Source organism: Tenrec ecaudatus, chromosome 2, assembly GCF_050624435.1.
Source record: "Tenrec ecaudatus isolate mTenEca1 chromosome 2, mTenEca1.hap1, whole genome shotgun sequence".
In the NCBI taxonomy this organism is placed as follows: domain Eukaryota; kingdom Metazoa; phylum Chordata; class Mammalia; order Afrosoricida; family Tenrecidae; genus Tenrec; species Tenrec ecaudatus.
In genome coordinates, this window is record NC_134531.1 from 82,705,048 (window position 1) to 82,713,446 (window position 8,399).

Genomic DNA, 8,399 nt, shown 5'->3' on the forward strand with positions numbered 1-8,399 from the left:
TGTCCATTTCCTTACTAAAGAAAAAAAATACAACCCCAAACAAAAGAAAACAAACTTTTAAAGAGGATGAAGTAAAGACCATGATGTTGTTCCTCTTTGACTTCCTACTTGTATATCCTGAGGATTCAGTTGCTTCCAAAACTATGCAGGGAAAATGTGTGGCATTGTGAAAAGCAGTAAATCTGAACACCTTATCCTGAAACAAGATAAAACAAGGGCTCCCCCATTCTAGAACTCTCTCCTTCCACGGATGCCCTGTTGGGGTTGTGGGTCCTGTAGTGGTGTAATTAGCAGAAGTTGAGCTGTGGACAGTAGGACTGGTGTTCAAACTCACCAGCTGATCTGTGAGAGAATAGTGAAGCTCTCCTAGGAAAGATGTACAGTCTCAGAAGCCATATGATTAATTTTACTCTGCTTTATAAGGTCACTATGAATTAAAATAGACTAGATGGTAGTGGCCTAGGTTGTAATTTTTCCTCCCAGTATTCTCAGAATGCAAAGTTGAGAAATGCAAACTGTGTTGCTTAATTAATCAGACATTTCCTTTAGAATTATTTTAAAGCATCCTTTACCTCAATTACTAGGATATAAGAGAGAGCTTACAACTCCCAGGACTTTACATAATAAGACGCAGGCCACATAAAGGTACTACAGAGAGTAGAAGTTTAGCATTAGAATATTTAGTCCAGATGGCAAATGGAATTTCCACTGCCTGCTGCACCCCATATTCAGAGATTAAATCTTTCTCTCCACATCTTTGAAACTATATATTTTTTGCCTCTGTGAAGTTTATTTTGTTCTGCAGCAGTATTAAATTGGAACTTCTGAAGAGATTGATGCTTTCTCATTTTCTGGGGAGGAAAAGTGATAGATTGCCTTTGTAAATGAAGACTCACGCTGTTATTGTCTACAGTTCGAAATAGTCATGTTAGATTAAACAGCATTCTGTTGTGGCCCCTTATTAATTATGATGCTCCTACTGCCGTGCTGATTCTTTTTTCTTATGTCTCCACTTTGGGGAAGCACAGCTTCGTTCAAAGAAGCCCATCACAATGCAAGCAGCTCATTAACTTCAGCCTTCCTCCCTGCTTCCTATGACAGGCTGAAGAACCATCTCTAACTAACTTTAGAGAGAGATAATAAACTTTTATTTCCCTTTCATGGCAATTCAAGGACAGTTTATCATGTCTTTTTTTTCTTCTCTTTTTCTTCAAGACAGAATTTTGAAGAGAGGCAGAGGATTCAGAACTGTTTTTAATCTTCGGGATGTCCCTAACCTGCAAATTGCTGTAACAACCAGCAATTCTTATAGTTAACTGTTTTCATATTTCATTTTTCAATGATTTTGAAAATGCTGTGTATGTGAGCATTTGGTTCAGAGTATAGTGAACTGAAAGGAAACCTCCCTGTTTTCCAAATTCAGGTTTATAAACTATTTTCCTTTTTCTCTTCATTGGTTGTTATTTGCTGACAAGTGATAGAATGTAATGTGGAGGCTTGTCCCCGAGGATTCCAGAACTCTAATATCCCACCATTAAAGATTCTTTCTTGTGACTTGCCTTTCACACATTTTCTCACAATTGTAAGTTTTGCAAGTATCTTTGAATGGAGGTACATAAATGAGTGATGTACTGAATACATTTGATTCAGTCTGAGTAGACTATACTATTCGGTAATAACTAGTAACTTCCCCTCACCCTCCGCCCAATACTAAATTGTCAGAAACACAAGAATCCATTAGCCTCTCATGCTTCATGCCTAATCTGTGTTGATCGGGCTCTGCGCCCATCAGAGTCTCTCAGAGACCTTCGCTGTAGCAATTCTTGCTCTTCCCCAGTAATGTTATCAGGGAAGGGGAAGGCATTACATGGACCATTGGTTTTAAAATTTTCTCCTTGAGGCACAAGTCACTGCTCAAATTAAGCCAGAAAAAGGGTAAGTCATATGATCATCCTTAACTTAGAGAGGAGTAAAATGAAACTATATTCAGAAAGAGAGGAAATGGAACTTCTGATAACACCCCCAAAAGACAAGATTCCTACATGATTGTAACACTAGGAGCCCTGATGATACTATAGGGTAAACATTGGACTGCAAACCAGAGGGACTGCTAACCAATGGACATACTAGCAGAATAACTGCAAATCACGAGGACTGCAAACCACAAGGTCAATGGTTCAAACCCACTAACTACTCTGTAGGCTACAGATGAAGCTATCAGATCCCTTAAAGATTTACAGTCTCTGAAAACCTATATATGCTATCATGAGCCAGAATTTACTTAATGCCAGTGTTTTTCAGTGTGTTTTTTTAGGGGGCTGGCTTGTAAAATTAGTACGTTCTTTAAATTTATGGCTAATGCTGATGAGAGCAACTGGGAATTACACGAGGTTCTCAAAAATTATTTAAAAGTGTATCAGGAGGCTTAACTGACTAGATTAAAAACATGAGCCAGGCACCTATGTCAACTACCTAGCTCAGCACAGCCTTCAGAGTTCTTCACTGAAATCAGCAATTTACAACCTAGGAAAATATATTTCTGAATAATGAAACATAATGAGTGGTATCCAAAAAAGATACATAATATATTAGCTAATGTCTAATAAATGCCATTTATGATGATTTTTTTAGAACCATAACATGTTTGAGGAAACACTGTAAGTTAATTGTCAGTGCATAAATAATGGTGAGCTACTGACCTACAAGACTGGCAAATGCTTATGAAAGGGGGCTGCCTCTTCATCTTCTGGTTGGGCCTCCCGTTGAATTATAACTGATAATAATCATTAGACAGTATAAGAGGCTTATAAAAATTTATGGAAAAGTCCCCTGTCTTTTGCTTCCACTCTTACACAACTTAAAAAAAAACAAACCTCTATTATACCAAAAAACATAGCCTGTGAACTAAATGTATGCATTTGAAATATTATCTTATAAAATCAGTAACAATGCAATATTAGCTATTTACTTTGTCCACTTAGTATCTATTTCTTCTCCAGGTAATGATATCAGAATCTCTATAGCCCTTGCAGAGCATAAATATTTTAATCAGTGATCCCATTAGTGTTCCATCCCCTGGCTTCTGGGATGACATGCATCTCAACCTAGCCCACCATTAAGATCCCAATGATTAATTAACCTCCCTGGCAGTCTAATTATGTCAGTAATTTTGTACCCAAAGCGGTACATTAATTTGCATAAAATTTGTTTTTTCATATTGTAGCCTTGTAATTCTTAAGAAATTACTCATTTTAATCTCTCTAGTAGACATTCCAGGTATGATAAACTTTAATACACAGTTAACATTTACCCTGAGCCACACTGGGATTACCACCCAGCAGGTTAAGAAAGGCATCTATATTTCAAATTTTCTCATTCGGAGAGAATCTTTTCTTTCAGGAGGCTTACAAACAATTACCAATAAGAAGTATAAGCTCAGTTTTCATCTGATGACTACTGAGAGAATGCGATCTAAGTCTAAAGTAGATTTACATCACATTATGTGATGTTATCCACAAGGAAGCTTTTGTGGTGCCGAGACTTACACATGAGGGTCTAAACTGCAAGGTGAGCGGTTCGAAAACCTTCAGGGGAAAGAGAAGGCTTTCTTTGAGGTAGAGTTACGGGCTGGAAGACCAACAGAGGCAAGTCTACACTGAGCTATAAGGTCGCTCTGAGTCAGAATCGACTCAATGTCAGAAAGGTTTTTTTGGAAGGGGTGGGCCATGTTTTTTGTTTGTTTCTTTTATTATCCACACACACAAAAAATAAAACACTTGTTTGAGAATTGATCCTGCACAGAAAAATTCTAAACTTAGTCATGAAAAACAAACAAACAAACAACATGATTATAGAACACAATGCATGTTCTTTTGACTCATTCTAGTGTGAGTTAGGCCTCTTGAACCACCATGTCTACTAACAAATAAACTCTTTGTAAACTATTTCTTACATAGTGGTCATTGGATTGTGGTCAAATTAATATGTGGATTACTGCAAATCCTTAAAAATATTATGTGCTCGAGACTTGTGAGAGAAGAATATGAACCCAATTTTAGAAATGTTGAGTTTGAGATGGCTGTGATACATTTTAGAAGAGATTAATATTTAAGGGTTGGGTTTCCTTGTCTCAGACCCAGAAAATATACACTGGTTGGAGATATAAACTTGGAAATCAACAACACAGAAATGAGATTCAAAAGTGATAAATCACACTGTCCTGTCAGAATGAGTCTACATCAAAAGAAAAGTATGAAAATATTTTAAATTTACTAAAGCATAACTGCCAAAGTACTGGGGCAGGAGGCTTGTTTTGCTCAATGTTGACAGGGGAACAGAGTGCTCAGTTTACGCAGTATCTAGAGTGAGTTGCTAAGGAACTTCTCATTTATCACTCTGGCAAATAAATTAGGGTCGATGAAGATATCCAGGCAAGAGACAGAATAGCATTTCAACTTTTATTAAGATCACTCTTGTGGAAGAAGAGAAGATAGATTATAAGTGGAAGTGAATGATGTCAGGGAGTGTAATCGATTATTCCAATTCTTTAAGCAAGAGATAACGAGGGCATAAATTAAGCCAATGGCAGTGAGAATTAGGCTGAGGATATGGTTGGAAGGGACCTTAGAAGAGAGATTCTCTGGAAGCATGATTGCAGGTATCTGAGGCTAACGGAGACAGGGAATTACATTGCGTGTGTTTTCTGTGTGTGTTTTTTTTTTCACTAGAACAATTGATTGACCAAAGCAACCCAAACCAAACCTACTGCCAGCAAGTCAATTCTGACTCCTCGAGTCCCTGTGTGGGGTTGATAACAGGGCAAGTCCTCCCTAGAGCAGCTATCCGCACGGTTTTATCCCGGAGGACTGCCTGGTGGTTTGAACCACTGACCTGGTGACTAGCAGTCCAATACTTACTGAATATTTCCAACAGGGCTCTGAATTGAGCCAATGATGACAATAAAATTAAGGATAAGTTTGGAATTCAACCTCAAAATTTTGAACAGGATGATATTAAGCTCCAAAGCCAAGAGAGTAATTTGGGATGCATAAAAGGGCAATGCATCGTGATTAAAACCTGTGCATTGACTAAAATACCTGTGTGGCGGTCTACAAAGAAAAGAAGGTGAACTATGAAGGGCTGGCTTATAGAAAAGGCCAGAATTCAATGAAGACTCACTAAAGAATCAATTCAAGAAACAACAAACATCTTACTGCATTGGTCAACTCTGTTGCCAAAGAGCTCTCTAAAGTGTAAAGGTCAAATATATCATGTTGAGGACTAACGTCTGTGAGATGAAGTTAATTATTTAAGATGGCCCCTTTTGCGGTGCTCTTATAACCCCCACCAAATGGCTGAGTGGGACCTTGAAGACAGGGTGTATGAAATCCTAAAAGGGGGTGGATTAATCAGTTTTGCGATTCCACCGGGCGTATAACTGAGCCATCTCAGAAGCACAAGGAGAGATCATCCTGTAACCATCAAGAAAGAAGAGGCACCATCTGGATGAGATTCCACCTGAAGACAGCACAGGCACTACAGAAGGCAGAGAGAGAACCTGAGAAAAAGCCGAGGTGCCAACCAGTGTATATATATACAGTGTATATTTCTCACTGGGGCATTTTTATGATGTGAACTCATTGTACTTAAAAAAAAAAAAGGCAAATCAATTTGGCCTTCTGGTTGTGGATCTAAAGCCCCACTGAGTAGTTGACCTTTTATTAGGACAAGCTGGTGCATCCTGCCCATCTAAATTTTATTGGGATTGACTGGGGAGGTCCCACCTGAAACTGACATTTATAGAGATTGCCTATGATGTGTACCTAGTGACTAGTTAACCTCTCAGAAATCAAGACTCATGTGGAGTTCCTGATCAAGGAGACCCAAGAAAAGAGCTGGGAGAGGAGGGTATCCTCTGGACACCTAGGCTCAGGGGTTAACCATCCCGTATGTGCTGCCTGTACTGGTAACCATGGGAACAGCTGTGATGGTACCAGAAGCAAATACAGTAAGGAGATCCAGATTGTGGCAGCGATGTGTAAGGAGCCAAGAACCGCATCTTCAAAATGTTATACCGTTCCTGTTTGAAACTTTTCTGCATGGTGAGAATTAACTTGGGCCTTTGATAAAGGTAAGTGGGCCCCTTTGAGGGACGCAGAGATCCTTTTAGTCATTGATGTTCCTTGCTAACACTACTCTCTAATCGTGCCCTTTGAACTCCTTTATTTCTAGTTTTGGTTTTGTTTATTATCTTTCATTTTACAAAAGTTGTTATTTCAGATATGTGGCTTCCATGAGTTCTTTCTGACCATTCCAATGATTTGTCCAACCTGATGAGAGTAGAAGAGTTTGGGGAAGAATAGTAACTTATGGAGAGGTGGAGAATTTTGGCATTGGGGGGATTGTTAACCTCATAGGAACCAGCTTGCGACTGATTAGTATGGCCAGGGTTACTTTTTCAGTTGGTGCTTAAGGACACAATTATATTAACAGATTTTATGAAAACTGAATAACAACATCAGAATTATTTTGTAACCTAAAAATCTTAAATGTATCATGGACTAACATAGAATCGAACGACTCTATTTGGAAGAAATACAGCTAAAATATTCCTTGAACTTAGAAGAGTGAACTTTGTCTCACGTATACTGTACATGTAATCAGGAAGGAGCAGTCTTCAAAGAACACAGCATGCCTGATAAACTGGAGGTGAATTAGGCTGAGTTGTCTAAAGAAACAAATCAGTGTCACTCATATATGTATAAGAAAGAGCTTTATATCAAGAAGTAATCATATCAAGAAGCCATTCCAACTCAGTTCAACTGAAGTCCATGGTTCTGATGCTAGACAGAACCCTCCTCAGACTCAGGTAGCAAGAGGCCATGGTGCAGAAAGGTGAAGCAGAATGCATGAAGATTGAAGGCCGGTATGTTTGGCATTAGTTGGATCCAAGGTCAGTGGAAACATGACAGGTGCGGACAGCTGTCAACGAGGGTGGCCCACATGGGGCCATCCATGGGGCAGGCACAGAGGGCCAGCAAGCAGGAAGGTGAGGGGCCCAGAAAGAGGAGCAGTTCCCACTCTCTCTTATAAAAAAGGACACATCTCCAAGGAGGTGTTACCAGACTTTAACCCCTACATGTTCACAAAAGTTGCTTTTGACATAAAATCTAATGACAATAGACCACCACTTGTTTATTTGACACCTATACACAACACTTTAATCATACATAATCTTATACATACCTGGCAGGGGAGAGACCATGCTCACGAAGGTGGTTTTCCCAGGGCGAGGCTCAACCATTGCACTCGGGTGTGCTGACCCCTGCGATTTCCCCAAATGTGGGAAACGCGACTGTATTATTTGTGGGAGTGAGGGACTACATTCGCGCTCTTCCCCGAATAAAAAATCATACATAATCTTTAAACAAAAGTCACATTTGCACCTGCAGAATACAACTAAAATGGTTACAACTGAATATGCACCAGCCCCATCTAAATCTTATATCCCATAATGAACAAAGATAACAATTGTAGTTTTATGAAAACCCACATCTTAATACTATAACGCTAACAACATCTTTTCTCACCCATGAAAATTTGTAATCCAGCCACTTCATTCTACCCCCAATTGGGATATCCAATTTCTAAACTGCTTATTTCTATCAATCCAGTGGTCTGAGGAGACAAGCACGTTCTTTGATGTGATGCACCTTCATTTCAAAACCCATGTATTTGCTTCCATAAGCAAACTCCAATCAGGCCAGGCCATGAATCAAGTCAGCAAGCAATAAGCACAAGTTCACAGAGTCAAACATCTTCCTGTTCATCTGGTCAGGTCCTGGTGAACAAACTCCTAGCCATTAGCAAGCAGGAAAGTCCCCCACATTCGTTTCCCATTTTGTCAGCACCTCTAGACAACTCTGGCTAGGTTATGCCATAGACTCACCTTACGGCAATTCTTCAACCTTCAGACCAGGCCACCTATTCTTATCTCTCCTAGTCTCAGTGAACCACATTCATGCATGCCAGTGGCCCGATTCAACCCACCCCCACTTCCACTCAACAGGGGAATCAAGGTGATCCCCTACTGAGTCGCGACCACAGTGAGGCAATGAGAAAAAGGAAAACTCTCAACGAGATGCAGTGACGTAGGGGCTGCAGAGTCAGCTCAAAATTATCTAAAATTGATTGTGGTGATGATCGCACAGCTCTTGAATACATTTGGACAATGGAATGCATGGTATGTGAATTATATGTCAAAAATTGTTTTTAAAATTGGGTTAAACATGGCAATAGTTATAAGGATGCAAAGGACTGGACAGTGTTTCCTGTTTTTGCATATAGGGTCCCTACGAGTAAGAATGGACTTGCCAGTACCTAAGGGAAACACAAACATC

The 8,399-nt window shown here is 39.5% G+C and overlaps 1 non-coding gene across 1 annotated transcript; it reads left to right on the forward strand.

Annotated features, from left to right (window-relative positions):
* The first annotated feature begins 7,237 nt into the window (after positions 1-7,237).
* On the forward strand, positions 7,238-7,400 carry LOC142441742 (U1 spliceosomal RNA). Its single transcript, XR_012783090.1, has one exon. It is a non-coding gene; the product is annotated as a U1 spliceosomal RNA (small nuclear RNA).
* Positions 7,401-8,399: the final 999 nt, after the last annotated feature.